This window comes from Cinclus cinclus, chromosome 18 (genome assembly GCF_963662255.1).
Source record: "Cinclus cinclus chromosome 18, bCinCin1.1, whole genome shotgun sequence".
Taxonomy (NCBI): domain Eukaryota; kingdom Metazoa; phylum Chordata; class Aves; order Passeriformes; family Cinclidae; genus Cinclus; species Cinclus cinclus.
In genome coordinates, this window is record NC_085063.1 from 1290327 (window position 1) to 1309071 (window position 18745).

The following is an 18745-nucleotide window of genomic DNA, read 5'->3' on the forward strand; positions in this document are numbered from 1 at the left end:
TCTGGGATGCCATGGTTCTCTGCTGCCCTGGCTCTGTTCCCAGTGTGGGGCACAGCTCTGAGTCCTGGGGCCACAGGGCCCGAGGGGAGCCTGGCCACACAGACAGACCTTCCCACCACTCCAGTGGAATGGATCTGTCAGGATTCAGTGAGGAGTGACACCTGCCCTATGTCTTTTTGTTGTCGCTGTTGTTCTCTTGAGCAGTGAGCTGTGAGTTGTCTGCTGAGCCCAGGTGCTGGGATGCTCGCCCTTCTCTGGCTGCTCTTTGGGGGTACATCGGCATCAAAGCAGAGGGGAGAGCAAAATCCGGGTTGGGCACACACCACAGTGGGGAAGGCCTGGGTGACCTGGGTTATTTAATAGGCCTAGGAAAAACTGAGTGACAGATGTGGTTTCCATGACAACCAACAGCTGGCTGGGCAGGAGTTCCAGTGTCAGCAGCACCAGTTCCCCACCTCCTGGAAACTTGGGTAATTATGGATGCACTTGGAAATGTGCGTATCCAGATGTGCTCATGTTTGAAAACCTTTTGGAGATAAGTGGATACGGGGATAATCATCCCAAAGGCTGATCTGCTGAGCTTGTGCCTCTGGCAGTGTGTGGCCATGGTCCCCCCATGCTGGGGAGGTGGATGGGGATGGAGGAGGAGAAGGAGGAGGAGAAGGAGGAGGAGAAGGAGGAGGAGGAGGAGGAGGAGAAGGAGAAGGAGAAGGAGAAGGAGAAGGAGAAGGAGAAGGAGAAGGAGAAGGAGAAGGAGAAGGAGAAGGAGAAGGAGAAGGAGAAGGAGAAGGAGAAGGAGAAGCTGCCGGCACACACAAATTCTGTGGTTTGTGCTGTGATGTTGCAAACTGAGGGGTCAGGAGCATGCACCAGGCTCAGAGCCAGGTAAACAGCTAGGAGTCCTAGGTAAATCCTAAACTGGCTTGGGTTGGAAAGGACCTTAAAGCTCATCCAGTTCCACCCCCTGCCAGAGGCGGGAACACCTTCCACTGTCCCAGGTTGCTCCAAGCCATGTCCAGCCTGGCCTTGGACACTTCCAGGGATCCAGGGGCAGCCACAGCTTCTCTGGGCACCCTGTGCCTCACCACCCTCACGGGGAACAATTCCTTCCCAAAATCCCATCTGACCCTGCCCTTTGGCAGTACCCATTCCTCCCTGTCATGTCATTCCAGGCCCTTGTCCAAAATCCCTCTCCAGCTCTTCTAGAGTCCCTTTAGGCACTGGGAGGAGCTCTGAGGTCTCCTTGGATCCTTCCCTTCTTCAAGCTGAACCCCCCAAACCATCCTCTTCAGGAGTACCATCTGCTGATGGAGCTCTGCTCCATGGTTTCCTTGCCCCTGGAGCCGCAGTCCAAGGGATTCCTTACCCTGGGAATTCTTTCTGAGCACTGCTGTGCTCTGGGGGCGCAGAACCTGCCCCATTTTCACTGGGGAAGGAAGGGGCTCATCAGTGAGGGAGGAGCACACAGGGACGGCCTCTGCACACCCCCTGTGCCTGTTATTGCTTGCTATAATAAGTCTCAGTCATGTGTCTGGAAGGGCTGAAGGGAAAATCTATTTTTCTCCTGTTTTCCGGCTCTGCCTGTGTGACAGGGGCTCTGCGGGCATGGGCCATGCAGAGCCAGTGCCGGCTTTTCCTGGTGTTTGTGTGGGTTTGCACATGGCAACGGCAGACAGAAAAGCTTTTTTTTCATTTTTTTCTTTTTTTTTTCTTTTTTTGTATTTTGAAGAAGAAAAAGCAAATGTGTTTGTGAAAAGCAGCTCGAATTTGCAGGGAAGAGCCAGGAGAGGGGCAGGAACACAGACAGGGATGGGAGCACGCTCCATTCTGGCACTGCTGTGGTTTCTGCTAGTCCCCCACAGCCCAGCCTGGAGGGTTGTGCTCCAAGGACACCCAAAAACAGCCTGGGCAGGTTCCTCAGGGCCAAGGGGAAGCAGGTCAGCTTCAGGCTGGAATTCTGCAGGGAATTTCTGTACTAGAAAGGATTTGGGTTTTCAATGCCTCAGTCCTCAGGGTGTGCCAGGGAAGGTTTGGATTGGATATTAGGGGAAAATTCTTAATGGAAAGGCACTGACACAGGCTGCCCAGAGCAGTGGTAGAGTCACCGTCCCTGGAAGCATTAATAAAACATGTGGATGTTTTATTACATGGGGAGGTGGTGGCCTTGGCAGTGTTGCATTAAGGGTTGAATTCAATGATCTCAGAGGGCTTCTCCAACCTCAGTGATTCCATCCTTTGGGAAGCTGTGGTGACAGAGGGAATGGAGAGGTCAGGCTCTGCCAGTGCCCCTGGATCTCTGTGCTGAGCCAGGAGGAACAGCACCTCAGAGGTCTGGTCACCACTGGTCACTGCTGGGTGCTGTGGGGACAGTGCCGCCACAGCCTCCAAGCTGTGTGAGGGCCACCAACTTCCCATGCCAAGCTGCTCCTTCCTGCTCCTTCCTGCTGCTGCCCTGGAGCCCCATGCAGGCTCTGGCACCCTCCCTTCTCCTGCCCACCAGGCTGCACCAGCCTGCTGCTCCCTCGGAAAGCTGTTCCCAGCTCTGGACCATCACATCCCTCCCACGACTGCAGCATGCGTCACTTTTTTTCCCCTTCCTCACACAACTGCCCTTTAGATATTTATACAGTGTTATCCTGTTCCCCCTCCAGCACTGGATTTCTAGGCCATACAAATTAAATTCTCTCAGTGTCTGCCTGTAACTCATCATCCCCAGCCCTGCCTCCCTCCGGCTGCGGGCTCGGGCTTTTTCCTTTTCCATGCCTCATGTCTCTCTCCCTGTAAGAGGCTCCCTGGGAATTGTAGGGCACGCTCCTACCACAGCATAAAAATAGGATTAGGAGCTGTTTTGTCCAGTGAAGGATTGATTGTTCTGGGCTCCCACCTGCAAACCTTTCTATGTCGTGTTCCCACATGGATGCTTCCAGCTCTCGGTGGTTGCTGCAGAGCCAGCCATGGGGCACTGGGGAGATCTGTGGGACACCCCACAGCTCTGTCCCTGTCACTAACTCTCAAGGGCTGAGCCCAGACAGTGCTCCAAGACCAGCTGGATGGGGAAATGTCACTGCCTGCTCCGCATGTGCCTCAAGTGCCCCATACCATTCCTGGAGTGGCCCCTGCCCCATACCAGGCTGCACCCCAGAACAGCCCCCGAGCCTGGCTATGGCTCTTGTGCCCTCCAAGTGCACCCTGACCCCTAGATATGAGTCACAAAACCCCTCTGCCCCACATCCATGGGTGATGATGTCCCTTAAACCCTCATCTACGGGCCCCTGCACCCCTCAATCCCGAATCTATGGAGCTCAATGCCTCCCTGGCCCCTATCTATGTGTCCTTGTTCCTCCTGAACCTCACATCTATGGGTCCAAACACTCCCCAGACCCAGTCTATGGCACCCAACGTACCCCTGACCCCCATCTATGAGGATCAAACCCCCATCTAAGGATCCAAACACTCTTCAGCTCCCCACTTAGGGATCCCAACACTCCCCAGCCCCCATCTATGAACCCAAACAACTCCCCAAGCCCCATTTTATGGGGCCTAAACACCCATTTATGTGTCTAAACACCCCTTAAATCCCCATTTATGGGTCCCCCCATGCATGCCATATTTATGAGTCAGGGTCACCCAGGCCATGTTGTCCCACAGGTGACACCCTCAATGGTGTTGGGGTGCCACAGCTTCTGCAGGGACTTCACCTCCTTGTTGATGTCCTGCCACTTCTCTGGGACAGAGCTGAGAGACACAGGGAGGGAAGATGTGGGGTCTGTGTGTGGGGTCTGTCCTCCTTCCTGGCTGGGGGGCTTGGTGTGGACCCCAAATGCCAGTGTTGGAGTGCAGCCATTGGGAATTCCTGCCTGGATCTCCCAGGATGCCCTCCTGGCTTGAGGCAGCCCCAGGTGGCTCTGGGGTTGTCCCTCACCTGAGTTGTCACCAGGATGTGTCAGACACCCTGGGCACAGTGACCCACAGGGGATTTGGGGCATCCTGGAGCCACAGTTCTGGACAGTTTGCTCAGAAGCATTTGGAGAAGAGAAGAGCTTGTAGGAGACAGGACTGCAAGAGACCAACTATGCTTTGATGTGTCTTTCTCCAGACCATGATCTCTCCCTGGATTAGCAGGGATTCAATCCTTGCTCTCCCTGAATTAGCAGGGATTCAATCCTTGCACTCCCTGCTCCGAACTCTGCCCCACACTACCAGTTTGGGGCTGTGGCAGGAGGGACAGCACAGGAAAATCCCCCAGATCCGTGGTGGGGCAGAGGTCACAGAACCCCAGTGAGTGCTCCCCACATGGAGGTGCCATTCACACAGAAGCCACATTCCATTTGATTCCTACTTTCCCAGGAAGAATAGATTCCATCTCCAGTTGCTGCTGCTGTTTTCCACTGGCTGAAGAGCTGAGTGCCCTGTGCTCACAGGATGCCCACAGCAGAGCTGGCAGAGTTCCCTGCCTGGCACAGATCCCAGCTCCCACCACTGCTGTGGTGACCAGAATGACCTCCTGGGAGAAAATCTGGGCATTCTCATCAGCCTAAAAGGTTTCTGTAATTGTTGCATCCGTAATTCCTGGGGTTTGTCCATATATTCTGTCAGGCTGTGAGTTCATCCAGATCTGCTCCTGGGGAGCAGGGAGCTGTCTGGGAGCTTGGGTGATGTTATGGAGAAGGGGCTGAGCTGGGGCTTTGCATCCACCATGTCCCTGTCCCTCCTCCTGAAGCATTCTGTTCTCCCATGATGTCTCCTTGTTCTTTCCTGAGCCTTCCTCCTTTGTGTGAGCTCAGGCGTCTCTTGGCTGTTGCCTGCAGGATGTCCAGAGTTCTGAGAGATCACTCTATCCTTTAGCATCCTTCATCCTTCCCTTACTGGGGTCAGGTCTAAGGAGGATCACCCCATCCACTGGGATCCCTTCAGGCTCCTTTCACCCCCTGCAACTCACCAGGTCCCTCTGTGAGCAGCGTCCCTGACCCTCCAGTGTGGAGCTGGATTGGATCACACAGACAGGACAGCCACAGGAAAGGGGAGGATGTGTGGTCCAGCCACTGCTGTGGGGCCTGAGGAGTCCCAGTCCCAGATTCTGGGGACTAGGACTTGTTCCAGGGATCACCCCAGCTCCCAGCAGGCAGGGAGGGCTCACCAACACTGAGCCCCTGTCATGCCCCTGGGTCCCAGGGCTCAGACAAGGCTCAGGGTGCCCATATCCAGTACCTATGGCCCTGCCAGCACCTGCCCAGCCTGGCAGGGGTAGCCCTGGGCTCACCACCAGCCTGGAGAAAGGGCTTGGTACTTCACACCCCAGCACTGAGCATCCTGTGGTGCCCTGGGCTCCCACACCATTCCCATTCCCCCCATCCCACTCCACAGAACCCTGGGTTCCCATCCTTTTCCACACCCAGCAGCTATCAGGGGTCTCTGGTGCTCAGTCCCCTGAAATGCCACCATGTCACTGTATCTCATCCCTGGCATGTCCATGCGTTCCACCTGGGAAGGGTGGAGATAAAGAGCCTCCCCTCCTGAGGATGAGGAGAGGATTGCAGAGGCTGGGTTAACTGTGCAGCCTCCCATGGAGCCAGATTGGGCTGGGCTGAGCTGCCCAAACTGCTGGGGACACTAGGGTCCAAGGTCACAGCTTGTGGAGCTTGGACAGTTTATCAAGGTGTTGGAGTCAATTAAGTGCTAATTATCGGAGATAATGAGCAGATGCTAATTAGAGATGCTCCAAAGCGGCCCTTTCACAACAGCCTCATGTCCCAGAGCCTGCCTGGCTTATATTCCCTAAATTCACTTGCCATCCAGGCAGCTGCTCCATGGATCCACAACCTTGTATTGTGTGTTCAGCCCATGGGCAGATGGATCCAATGGGAACATGTGGGTTTGGGATGGGGCTGGGCTGTTTGGCAGTGGAGGGTTGGGCTGAGCTGAGTGGGAGTGCAGGGGGGCACTGGTGGGACGCCAGGGCAGGACGCCAAGCACAGTCTGCCTCCATGGGTGCCTCAGCCTGATCCCGGGGCCAGCAGGGTCCCTTCCCAAGCAGGATATGGCTCTGGGGTGTCCATGGGGACAGACTTTGTGCTGTCCTTCATGCCCCCAGCCCCAGCTCACTCTTCTGCACTCTGCCTGCTCGGCCCCCTGCAACCCTCATGCTTCCATCCTCATTTTCCTTGAAGGAGAAATCTCTGAAGGATTTGTCCTCTTTAAATCTGCCAGAGCCTCTGCTGGGACTTGGAATGTCTGTGCCTTTCCCTGGCCCTGACAGGACTTTGATGTCTTTGTTTAATTCCCTCAAAGACATGGGGAGGTTCTTGTCTGCCAGACAGGAAAGGGTTACTCCCTTGGTACCCCTGTAAGCCTTTGGGAAGCCTTTGGAGTCAGGGACATTAATCCTGAAGTGAAAAATCTGCGTGGACAGGGCTGGCTGGAAAAGGAAAGCATTGAACTACTGGGAAGGCAGTGGGGCTGGGGGAGCACATATGGGGCTGGGAGCCCAAGGACAGCTCAAAGGGGATAGGAAATGTTTTCAAACTCCCTGATTCTGATCTCAGTGTAGGATTTCACTTGGCAGTGAGGCTCCTGGGTGATCTCTGCCATGCCAGACCTGAATCCCTCTGGATTTCCAGGTTGTGGTTCAGATTTCTTTCCCTGGTACATGTGTGTTGCTGCTCCGGGAATAAGAGCAAAATGAAATCTTGTTTCCCACGCTTTGGCAAAGCCATCATCAACAATGGGAAAAGGGCGGTGTGAGGGCAAGGAGCAGGAGCCTGGAGACCTGGATTTCCAGCTAAACCAGTGCTTGGGCTGGCAGGGCACAGCAGGCTTGGGTTCTGTGGGGCAGCCTGGAAAAGCACAGGGACAGAGATGCTGTCTGTCAGGAACATCCCGAATGGGACAGTGGCTCTCCATCCCTTTGGCAGCACAGTTTCACCATCCTTGGCTTTTTCTGGACATAAAGCATCAGTCTCAGGAGTGAAGAGCTAAAGCACATCACTCCACACACACGGGAAGAGCTGCAAGCCTGGTGTGGGATAACAAGTGGTACAGTTGTTATAACCTGATCTGTGCCCCTGGGCCCCCTCCCACCAGGGACAGTGTCCATGGGTGCCTGTGCCTGCCCCCTCACTGTGGTGGCACCACAGCATCCCATCCCGGGCCATGGGTTTTTCCAGATGTCTGGAGAGGGCTCCTCCACCCAGGATGGACATCACCCTGCACACCCTGGGCAGGAAGGACACTGCCAGGGCAGGGCCAAGCTGGGGTCAGGCATGGGGACAGGATGGATTTCAGCAGGGAATGGGGACAAGGAGAGAACCAAAGGCTGTTTATGAAAAGCTTCAGAGAAGTCAGGGCCATGTCTCAGGAGCAGGCTCCTGCAGAGGTGTGTGAAAACCTGTCTCATCCATCAGGTAATGGGAGAGGATCGGGTGGGGGGGGGGGGGGTAGGTGCTGTGGAACTAGGCTGGGCAGCTCCATCTTCTCCCACACAGATCAACCTCTCTGTACTCCTGGGACATGGGGAAGGGGCTGCCAGGCTGGGCTGGAGCTGGTGGCACAGGCATAGCAGCCTGAGCTGAATCATGGACAGCCCTGGGAATGCTGGCAGGGACAGCTTTTCAAAGGCCGAGTGCTGGTCAGAGAAACCTTCTCATTGTGAGAGACAGGAACTGCCCTGCACTAAGGCAAGTTAAATTTTACAGGCATCTAAAATTTTAATTTGAGTATAATCTCCTTCACCAGAGCCACAAGTCCCTGATAAATATTTTATTTTCCTCCAAGTAAAGAGGCTTTGGGATAATTAAAGCAAACAATGAGTCCTCCTCTCCTATGAGCAGGGCAAAGCCATGGCTTGTTCCCGGTGTTCCAAGGCAGGAGATGCTCCCTGCACTCCGTGTGCTGTACAGAGCTGTCTGAGAACGCAGCTCCCAGGGAAACAGGAGACTTCTGCTGTTTGCAACAGCATTAGGAAAAGAACAAGTGGAAGGCAGGTGAGGAGGTCACTGCCTTCCCTTTTGAGGATCCATCTTTCCATCAAGGGAAGAAGTTGCTGCTTTCTTGGCCACATCCTGCATCCTTCATCGGTGCTGTTCACTCCCTTCCCAGTGGGACATTTAAAAAAGGTTCTTTTTCAAGCTCACTGCTAGTGGGAAATGCAGCAGCAATTGGAGATGCCATAGGTGGCACTTCAGACAAGGAAAGCTCTTCCCACCTGGCTAAGGCAGGGAAGGGTTTTCTCACAGCCAGGGTTCCTTGCCAGGTAACTTGCAGGAAGATGGATGGGGGAGAAGCAGGTGTTCCACAGGATGTGTGTTCCTGGCCTTGGCAGAGCTGGGCTTAGTGCAACAGTGTTGTCACAAACGGAGTGGCTGCAGTGAGCAGAAAAATGGGGCTGGCAGGAAACACCATCAGGAGCCAGGCTGGGAGAACTGGGAGTGTTCACCTGGAGGGGAGCAGGATCCAGAAAACCCCAGATCCCCTCCCAGTGCCTAAAGGGGCTCCAAGAGAAGTGGAGAGGGACTTGGGACAAGGGATGGAGGAACAGGATGCAGGGAATGGCTTGCCACTGCAAGAGGGCAGGGCTAGATGGGATATTGGGAGGGAATTGTTCCCTGGTAGGGTGTGCTCTGGCACAGGGTGCCCAGAGAAGCTGTGGCTGCCCTTGGATCCCTGGAAGTGTCCTAGGTCAGTCTGGATGGGGCTTAGAGCAGTTGGGGATAGTGGAAGGTGTCCCTGTCCATGGCAGGGGATGTGACTGGATGAGCTTTAAGGTCCCTTCCACAAATCATTCCACAATTCTGTGATTCTGTGAAAATCTTCCACTCATCCAAGTTGTCTGGCTCTGCCAGAGGAGGTCAGAGCAGGATGGCAGGGATGGATGTGGGATGGATGTGGGATGGATGGATGGATGGATGGATGGATGGATGGATGGATGGGTGGGTGTCAGGGGTGGCCAGATGGCCCCCACTCTCACATCCCCCTGCATCAGCCAAACTCAGGACATGGAGTACAGGCCAGGCCTCCTGCAGGCAAACCAGGCAACCAGCCCCCAGCTTCCTTCAGACCTTCCTTTCTTCCCACCTGCTGCTCTGAGCGCCCATCCTGTGACATCCCCAGAGCTGTCACAGCTTCCAGTTCCCATGGAGGGGCTGGTGATGGGGACAGAGCCCTAGGACTGTCCTCCAGGGCAGGGCTGAGGGTGGCACACCCCAGTCTGTGTCTATGCAAAGCCTGCTCATGCACTGTGATGGGGCTTTCTCTTTCAACATTTTTTTTTTGGCACTCTGGGATCCTGCTTGCAAAAACAGCCATAAAGAAGTTAAAATGCAATGTGCTGGCTCAGAGGAGTCATTCAATATCCTTATTAAAGATCCGCAGTGCTGGAGCTGGAACAGTTCCTGGCACTCTGAGAACACCTTTCATCTCACAAGTTCGAGGCACTTTACAAGCGCTAATGAATTAAACTTCATAAGAGCCCTGCGCACAGAGCCCTGCACACCAATTATTCGTCTGGGGGCACAATGTGGGCATTAAATAAAAATAATAAGCTGGTTAATTCTGCCTCTTCTCCGGTCTGGGGATTGTCTCCAAGCTGATTTCCATTCTTTCCCATTCATTCAGTGGTAATGGTCCCTAGCTCTCCTGTGCAGGGGAGGTGAGCAGGACTTGGCAGCAGGTTTGGTACTTCAGGTCTGAGCAGGAGCATTGTCTGAGCTCTGCTCTGCTCCAGTCAAGCACCAAACCTCAGCTCCTCACCATGGCCCAGGAGAGCTTTCAGCAGGTGAGTCATTTCATGTGAGTCCTGGGGGTGTCCTGTGCAGGGCTAGGAGTTCGACTTGATGACATTTGTGGGTCCTTTCCAGCTCAGGATTTTCTGTGAGCTTTTGATTCTCTGATTCTTCCCTCTTGCACTGGAGCAGATTCCCTGGAGTAGTTCTGAGAGGGGCAGAGGGAGCTGGTTTGGTTTGGTTTGGTTTGGTTTGGTTTGGTTTGGTTTGGTTTGGTGGGGCAGACAGAAAGTCCTTGTCCCAACTCCTGAGCCCCAGGAGGGTGGTGGTGGCTCTGAGAGGAAGGAGCTGAAGGCTGAATGCAGTGGGGACGTGACTGGGCAGCTCTTACCAAAAAATCTCACAGAATCATGAAATCATTATGATTGGGAAAGCCCTCTAAAATCATTGAGTCCAACCATCTCCCAGCACTGCCAAGCCCACCACTTACCCATATCCCCAGGTGCCACATCCACACATCTGTTAAATGCCCCCAGGGATGGCGACTCCACCCCTGCCCTGGACAACCCATTCCAGTGCCTGGGCCCCCTTTCCATGAGGAATCTGCCCAGCTCCTACAAAGAATCTGTGAACTGTCTTGGCTTAGTTGTCACTGCTACAGCTGAGGGTGACAGCAATAACTGGAAAACTGCCCCAACAGTGCTGTACTGAGGTGTCCCCTGCCCCATGTACATGTCCAGCCAATGGACAGGGGCGTGATTGCAGCAGGCACTGATGGCACCTGGTGCCAAGGCCACAGGGCACCAAGACTACAGCACATCAGTGCCAGGCCCAAGGGCTGTGCCACCCTGGGAAATGGGGAGGTACAAATGGTTGGTGCCCCTGTTCCTGTCACACATCAGGATGTGCTGGAATCTGGGATGGATGAGCTACAGCTGAGAGTTGCTGGCTGGAGGTCCTTCCTGGCTGGCATGGGTTGATGGTGGGTGTGGATATCAGGGATAGATATCCCTGTGCAACCTGTGCAACCAGGGGCACCATGGATGTGCTCCAGGGAGAGCAGAGCAACACAGGTCACAAGCCAGAGCCACCAGTGAAGGGTGAGCAGAGCTCTGACACCCCGGGCCAGGATCAGGCGCTGCCCTCAGGGGCAGTGCTGGACACCTGGGGGAAGACATCCCTGCCCACAGTGGAGTGTTGGAATGAGATGAGCCTTAACATCCCTTTCAACCCAAACCATTCTGGGATTCTGTGACACACAAATGTGCTCTGTGGTGACCTCAAGGTGCCCATGGAGATGTCAGAGGTGTCCCTGCTCCAACTCCTGTGACAGCACCTACGTGTGGTCAGGGTGTGACCCAAAAGCAGCAATGGCAGCTGTGAGCACACATTTTTCCCTGTCCCAGGAGGATTACCAGCCCAGCCTGGCAGTGGGGTGATAGGGCCAGCCCTCTGCAGCGACGGGATGCCTCCTCACAGCCAGACAGACCCTGGGGTCCCACCCTTGGAGCCACTGGGGTGATTCCTGGGGGCATTGGGGGTGGTCTTTCCCATCCCTTCCTGATCATCCCCCCCTTCTGCTGGTTTCCATGGTGAGTTTTTGGGCAGTAGTTACAAGGAGGAGGATGCTGAAGTCAGTGCTGTGTTAATTTGTGCCAAGGACGCCGTCCTCACACTGGCCATAACTGTAGCAATGAACAGCCAATAACATAAATCTCCAGCTGGAGCCTGAGTCTGGGGACTTTGCAAGGAGAAAATTAGAGGCAGAAGATCCCAGGAGCTGTCTGTTTTGCAGGTATGTGGGATACAGAAGTGCTTAGCCTGGTATCTCCCTGTGACTTGGAGGATGCAAGTGCCTGATTCCTGAGCAGTGCTGGGAAGGAGGGGCACGAGTTCCCATTGCCAAGCCAGCCGGGAAGCACATCTCAGAGGGATGCTGAGCTCTACCCCAGAAGCAGGAGGCAGGAGCAGCAGCCCTGAGACACGAAGAGCCAGCAGCTCTCTCGGGATGGAGCAGCCGTGTGTTCCTGGGCTGCTGTGGGGCCAGGCACGTGGAGGCCGTGTGACATTGCTGTCACAGGGCTGTGCTGGCCCACGGGCAGCACGGGCTGGGGCTGGATGCCTCTGCTCTGTCCTGAAGGATCTAAGGAATGTTGGGGAACAGAGCCCCCAAATTATATCTTAATTTTGCCTGGTCATTTCCATGTCACTGACCAGAAACCAAAATGATTTCTACGGCATTATGAGCATTAAAAAGTGTTTGGGAGCCAGGAGCAGAGTGGGAGCAGAGGGTGAGTGAGTATGTGTGGAAATAGTGTGAGATTAATTACAGGAGCAACAACTACGAGTGTTGATAAATCCCTCCTGTCAGGAGTGTGCCCGTGGTCCTGTAACTATCTGCCATTCTCAAGCTGGGATGAATGAAGCAGCTAATTGTTCGCTGTGCTGAGAGCAATCCTCAGGGAGCAGCACATGCCATGGAATGAGTCAGCTCCGTGCTGGCAGGGCTGTTATCAAATATTAGAATATCTAGCTGGGTGATCTCTACCCATGCTCTCAGCAACAACAGAGAAGGGTGTTGTTTTCTTTGTCAGCGTATAAAGAAAGAAAGACATCAGATACTGTTTGTTTCCTGATGAGTGGAGATATGGCAAAAAGCAGAATCGTTTCACTCATTAGTGCACTTGTAAAATGAGTCATGTGTGCTTCAGCACCGCTTCCAGAAACTTAATTGAAAGTTCTGGTGTCTGTTGTTGTATGGGGAGAACCATATGGTAGTGAAAGACAGGACTTGTTTTTTATAGTCCAGAACTATTAGAACTGCATCAAAATCCCAACTGTCGTGGCAAGGTGTTGGGGGAGCAGGGATAAATCCAAGAGGTTCTGCTGGAAGGATATCAAAAAACCTGAACACAACAACACAAGAGAGACTGTTTGTGAGAGTCCAGCTTTGCCCCATTGGTGGTGGGGATGGTCAGTGCCAAATGCTTTATCCAGGGTGGTGGGACACTGCCCCAGGCTGATTAGAGAAGTTGTAGCTGTCCCTGTATTCCTGGAAGTGTCCAAGGCCAGGTTGGAAGGAGTTTGGATCAGTGGAAGGTGTCCCTGCCCATGGCATGATGGGACTGGATGACTTTAAGGTCACTTCCAACCCTCAGCATTCCATGGCTCAGTGATTCAGGGCAGCCCCTCCAGCAGAGGATGGGATGTGGGACATAGCCCTGTTTGCCAGGTGCTTGTGCTGCCACCAGCCCAGGTGCTGGCCCATCTTTCACCGTCCTGGTTAATCATCCCATGCCATCCCATTCATCCTTTTTTTATTACTACTTGCAGAGATCTTTTGGCTAGAGAATGGAGTCAATGAATAACAGGCTGGGAAACAAACAGTCCTGGTGACGCCAGGCTCTGGCAGCCACACCACGCAGTGTGGTGCTGGGAACACTGCTCCCCAGGAACTCATGGAAAGGCTTTTTGCAGAGGAGCTGGGGTCCCTCTGTGACCATCTCATCCGAGGCTGCCTGCAGTCACCCCACAGAGCCTTGCAAGCAGCCCCTGCACCTTGGTTCTGTGGCAGCAGAATGAAATCCTGGCACTGCCTGTGTACTGTGGGACAGTCTAGCTCTGCCGTAGGTGGGGTGGGTGAGGACAGCAAGGAGGGCAGGGGGAACTTGTGCAGCCCCATCCCAGAAAGACACAGCCCTCTCCCATCTCTGGGGTGGCCACAGGCATGCATTTTGCCAAGCATAAGGGTCACAAAGAGCTCATTTATCTGACTGGGAAGGAGGTTCCCAGAGGGTTACTGAGGTTTGATTCCTGGAGTTTTTCCCTGAAAATGTTCAAGAATAGGCCAGACAGGGCTTGGGGCAACCTGGCATCCTGCCCATGGCAGGGGGTTTGGAACAAGATGAACTTTAAGGTCTGTGGTTCTGTGATTTCGTTGGGATTTCAGCCTGGAGACTGCTGATAGCTCCATCACTGTGAAAGTGACCCCAGCACATCCCACATCTCTCCCATGTCTCATCCATCCACTATTCCATGTTTAGTCCCTTCTTCCTTCAAGTCACCTTCAACAAAGCTCTGACACAGGTACAGGATCTCAGATCTCTGCCTAATCCCCGAAACAGCAGAGCTCAGCCTTCCCCTAATTCCACATTTCCCTATTTATCCATAAGCTCTATATTGCCTGTACCAGAGATAAATCCATGTGGCATAACAATTTATTACATATAACTTGAACACAGGGTCCCTATGGTGAGAGATTTCTTCTTTCATCCTATTTCTTTCTTTTCCCCCTTTTCAATTTTCATCCAACCCCAAATCCTCACTTCCCACAAAGAACCAAGGCACTTGCAGGGTGTCTTGGTTTGAAAGACAGGTGTTTGCTAAGGAAAGCAGAAGCTTCCCTTTGGACTGAAAAAAAAACGTGATTCTTCCGATTATTATAATTTTGGAATTAAGAGAGCTCTCAGGCAAAGATATGGGGGTAGGAATAACAGTTCTTTACTAGTATATCTAACAAGACAAACAAGAACAACAACAGCTATGAAATTACCCACAAACAGAACAGTAACTCAGTCCCAGTGTTTTTTGGCTGCAGGCACCTTTTCCCTGAGCTGCAGTTCCCGGTGCTGGGGCGGGCAGGTCCCGCAGAGCTGCAGGAGGGCTGGGGGTGATGGCAGCGCTGTCCCAGGGGAGAGAGAGATGGAGAGAGAGCCCTCTGCTCACGGTGTGGGTCCCGCTGCTCAGCAGAGTGCTGGATGGTGGTAGTTCACGGCGAGAAGACAGCCGGGCAGGGTACGATAGTGGTTTCCCGACATTGGGATGGGACAGAGAGGCAGGAGGCGGCGATCGTCCTTCTCGTCCGAACTCTGCGGGGGAAATGGGCCGAGGCCCAGCCTTCCGCTTCCTCTTCTGGCTGTTTGAATCTCGTGGGGTTCCCCTCTTCCTTCCCCTCCCCTCCCCCTTGTCACCAGGACCCAGTCAACAGGTATCTTAGCATGACAATGGGGAAAATTCCACAGAGGGAAAAAAGGGAGAGAACTAACCCTCAACATTATCCACCCCGAATTTTCCCCTACCATCATGCTACATCAAATTAAAATCTTCAAATTATAGACATCCATACAGTTACTGATACAGGCACAGTATTGTAGGTAGTTCACCCTAAAACAAGGTCTCCTTGGGGTATGCATCGGGTCTTTCCATCCCTTTGCATGATCCACCAGGTACACCCTGGCCCTTGAGCAAAAACCACCCCACGAATTGGATTGTCTTTGCTGGAGGCAGGGTTCACCCAAACAGTTTTTCCTAGCACACCTCTCATATGCACCACTGGAACCTTGTCCCCATCTGGTGTTCTCAAGGGCTCAGACTGGGCAGGGCCTGCTCGATTAGTGGAACCTCGGGTGTTCACTAACCATGTGGCCTTTGGTAGATTAATCTCCCAGTTTTTGAAAGTCCCCCCACCCAGTGCCTTTAAGGTGGTTTTAAGCAGCCCATTGCACCGTTCCACTTTCCCAGCCGCTGGTGCGTGATAAGGAATGTGGTGCACCCACTCGATGCCGTGTTCTCTGGCCCAGGTGTTTATGAGGCTGTTCTTGAAATGAGTCCCATTGTCTGACTCAATTCTCTCAGGGGTACCATGTCTCCAAAGGACTTGCTTTTTCAGGCCCAGGATGGTGTTGTAGGCAGTGGCATGAGGCACGGGGTAGGTCTCCAACCATCCAGTGGTGGCTTCCACCATGGTCAGCATGTAGCGCTTGCCTTGGCGTGTCTGAGGCAGTGTGATGTAGTCAATCTGCCAGGCCTCCCCATACTTATATTTGGACCACCGCCCCCCATACCAGAGGGGCTTCACTCGCTTGGCTTGCTTGATGGCAGCACACGTCTCACAGTCATGGATAACCTGGGAAATGCTGTCCATGGTGAGATCCACCCCTCGGTCTCGTGCCCACTTATAGGTAGCATCTCTGCCTAGGTGACCTGAGGCATCGTGGGCCCATCGAGCCAGGAACAACTCTCCCTTGTGTTGCCAGTCTAAGTCTATCTGTGACACCTCTATCCTTGCAGCCTGATCTACTTGCTCATTGTGTTGGTGCTCCTCATTAGCCCGACTCTTGGGGACGTGGGCATCTACATGACGGACCTTTACGGGTAGCTTCTCTACCTGACTGGCAATGTCTTTCCACTCATCAGCAGCCCAGATTGGTTTTCCCCTACGTTGCCAGTTAGCTTTTTTCCATCTTTCCAGCCAGCCCCACAGAGCATTGGCTACCATCCATGAATCAGTGTAAAGGTAAAGCTTTGGCCGCTTCTCTCTTTCAGCAATGTCCAGGGCCAGCTGAACGGCTTTGAGTTCAGCAAGTTGACTTGATCCACCTTCTCCTTCAGTAGCTTGTGCAACCTGTCGTGTGGGGCTCCATACAGCTGCTTTCCACTTCCGGTTCATCCCCACGATGCGACAGGAACCGTCAGTGAAAAGAGCGTAGCGAGTTTCATCTGCTGGCTGTTGGTTGTATGGCGGGGCTTCATCAGCCCGGGTCACTTGTTCTTGCTCCTCTTCATCGGCAAGACCAAAATTTTCACCTTCTGGCCAGTTTGTAATTATTTCCAAAAGCCCAGGGCGATTTGGGTTTCCGATACGGGCGCGCTGTGTGATGAGGGCGATCCACTTGCTCCATGTGGCATCGGTGGCATGGTGGGTAGAGGGGACCTTCCCTTTAAACATCCACCCCAGCACTGGTAGTCGGGGTGCCAGGAGGAGCTGTGCTTCTGTGCCAATCACCTCTGAGGCAGCTTGAACTCCTTCATAAGCAGCCATGATCTCCTTCTCTGTTGGGGTGTAATTGGCTTCAGACCCTCTGCAACTTCGGCTCCAGAATCCCAGAGGTCGGCCTCGGGTCTCACCAGGTACCTTCTGCCAAAGGCCCCAGGACAAGCCCTTGTTCCCAGCTGCAGAGTAGAGCACATTCTTCACCTCTGGTCCCGTCCTGACTGGGCCGAGGGCTACAGCATGAGCGATCTCCTGCTTGATCTGGGCAAAGGCTTGCTGCTGCTCAGGGCCCCAGTGGAATTCGTTCTTCTTCCGGCTGACCAGTTAGAGAAGGCTCATGATCTGGCTGTACTCAGGAATGTGCATTCTCCAAAAGCCTATGGCACCTAGGAAAGCTTGTGTTTCCTTCTTGTTGGTTGGTGGAGACATCGCGGTGATCTTATTGATGACCTCAGTGGGGATTTGGCGCCGCCCGTCTTGCCACTTTACTCCCAGGAACAGGATCTCTGGGGCAGGACCTTTGACTTTGCTCCTCTTGATGGCAAAACCGGCTCCCAGCAGAATCTGGATGATCTTCTCTCCTTTCTCAAATACTTCCATTGCCGTGTTCCCCCACACAATGATGTCATCAATGTATTGCAGATGTTCTGGAGCTTCACCCTTTTCCAGTGAAGCCTGGATCAGTCCATGGCAGATGGTGGGGCTGTGTTTCCACCCCTGGGGCAGTCGGTTCCAGGTGTACTGCACGCCCCTCCAGGTGAAAGCAAACTGAGGCCTGTACTCTGCTGCCAGAGGAATGGAGAAAAATGCATTGGCAATGTCAATAGTGGCGTACCACTTTGCTGCCTTGGACTCCAGCTCGTACTGGAGTTCCAGCATGTCCGGCACGGCAGCGCTCAGCGGTGGAGTCACTTCATTCCATGCACGATAGTCCACAGTCAATCTCCATTCTCCGTCAGACTTGCGCACAGGCCAGATGGGGCTGTTGAAGGGTGAGTGGGTTTTGCTGACCACTCCTTGGCCCTCCAGCTCACGGATCATCTTGTGGATGGGGATCACGGCATCTCGATTTGTCCTGTACTGCCTGTGGTGCACTGTCGAGGTGGCAATTGGCACTTGCTGCTCCTTCACCTTCAGGAGTCCCACTACAGATGGGTTCTCTGACAGTCCAAGCAAAGTGTTCAATTGCTTAATGTTTTCTGCCTCTACAGCAGCTATTCCAAAAGCCCACCTGAGTCCCTTTGGGTCTTTGTAATAGCCATTCCTCAGGAAGTCTATGCCTAGAATACACGGTGCCTCTGGGCCAGTCACAACTGGATGCTTCTGCCACTCCTTCCCAGTCAGGCTCACCTCAGCCTCCAGCAAAGTCAATTCCTGTGATCCCCCTGTCACCCCAGCAATAGAAACAGGCTCTTCCCCCACATGTTCTGATGGTATTAGGGTGACCTGTGAACCAGTGTCAACTAATGCCCTATGTTTTTGTGGCTCTGATGTGCCAGGCCATCGGATCCACACCGTCCAAAAGACCCGGTTTTCCCGTGCCTCTCCCTGGCTAGAGGCAGGGCCCCTCTAGCACTGGTTATTATTTCCTTCCTGGGCATACATGTTGGAGGTTCCCTCAAGGGGATCTGACAAATCATCCTCCCTTTTGTAATACCCTGCATCTTGGTTATGGGAAGTTGAGGCTACCTTCACTTTAGTGGAGCTCCCTTGGTTAGTGTTTCCCTCCCTGAGCTGACGCACCCGTGCTGCCAGGGCAGAAGTGGGTTTCCCATCCCACCTCCTCATGTTTTCCCCATGGTCACGCAGAAAGAACCACAGGTCAGCTCGTGGGGTGTATCCTCTCCCTTAGCTGGGGGGCATTGGGCTCTTACTCTGGCATCTGTGACTAGCACTGGTGCTGTACTGACCTTCTTCATCTCCTCCCTCATCTCTCTCATCTCCTCTTTGAGTTCCCTAATCACAGCAGAGACCTGAGCCTGCATTGGGCCGTTCATTATACTCTCAAAATTCCTGAGCCTACTGGCAACAGAACCCACTGTCTCGTGGTTGGTGTCAGCATTAATGGCTGTAATGAATGTGGTGTATTGAGATGGCCCCAGATGTGCCAGATTCCACAACATCTGCCCTGTGCACCTGACCTTGTCGGGGTCATTGTCATGTGGTCCACCCCTCCCAAAGAGTACCTCCAGTATTGCCACTTCTCTCAGCTGTTGGATCCCCTCCTCAGCAGTCTTCCAGCGCAATCTATGGTGGT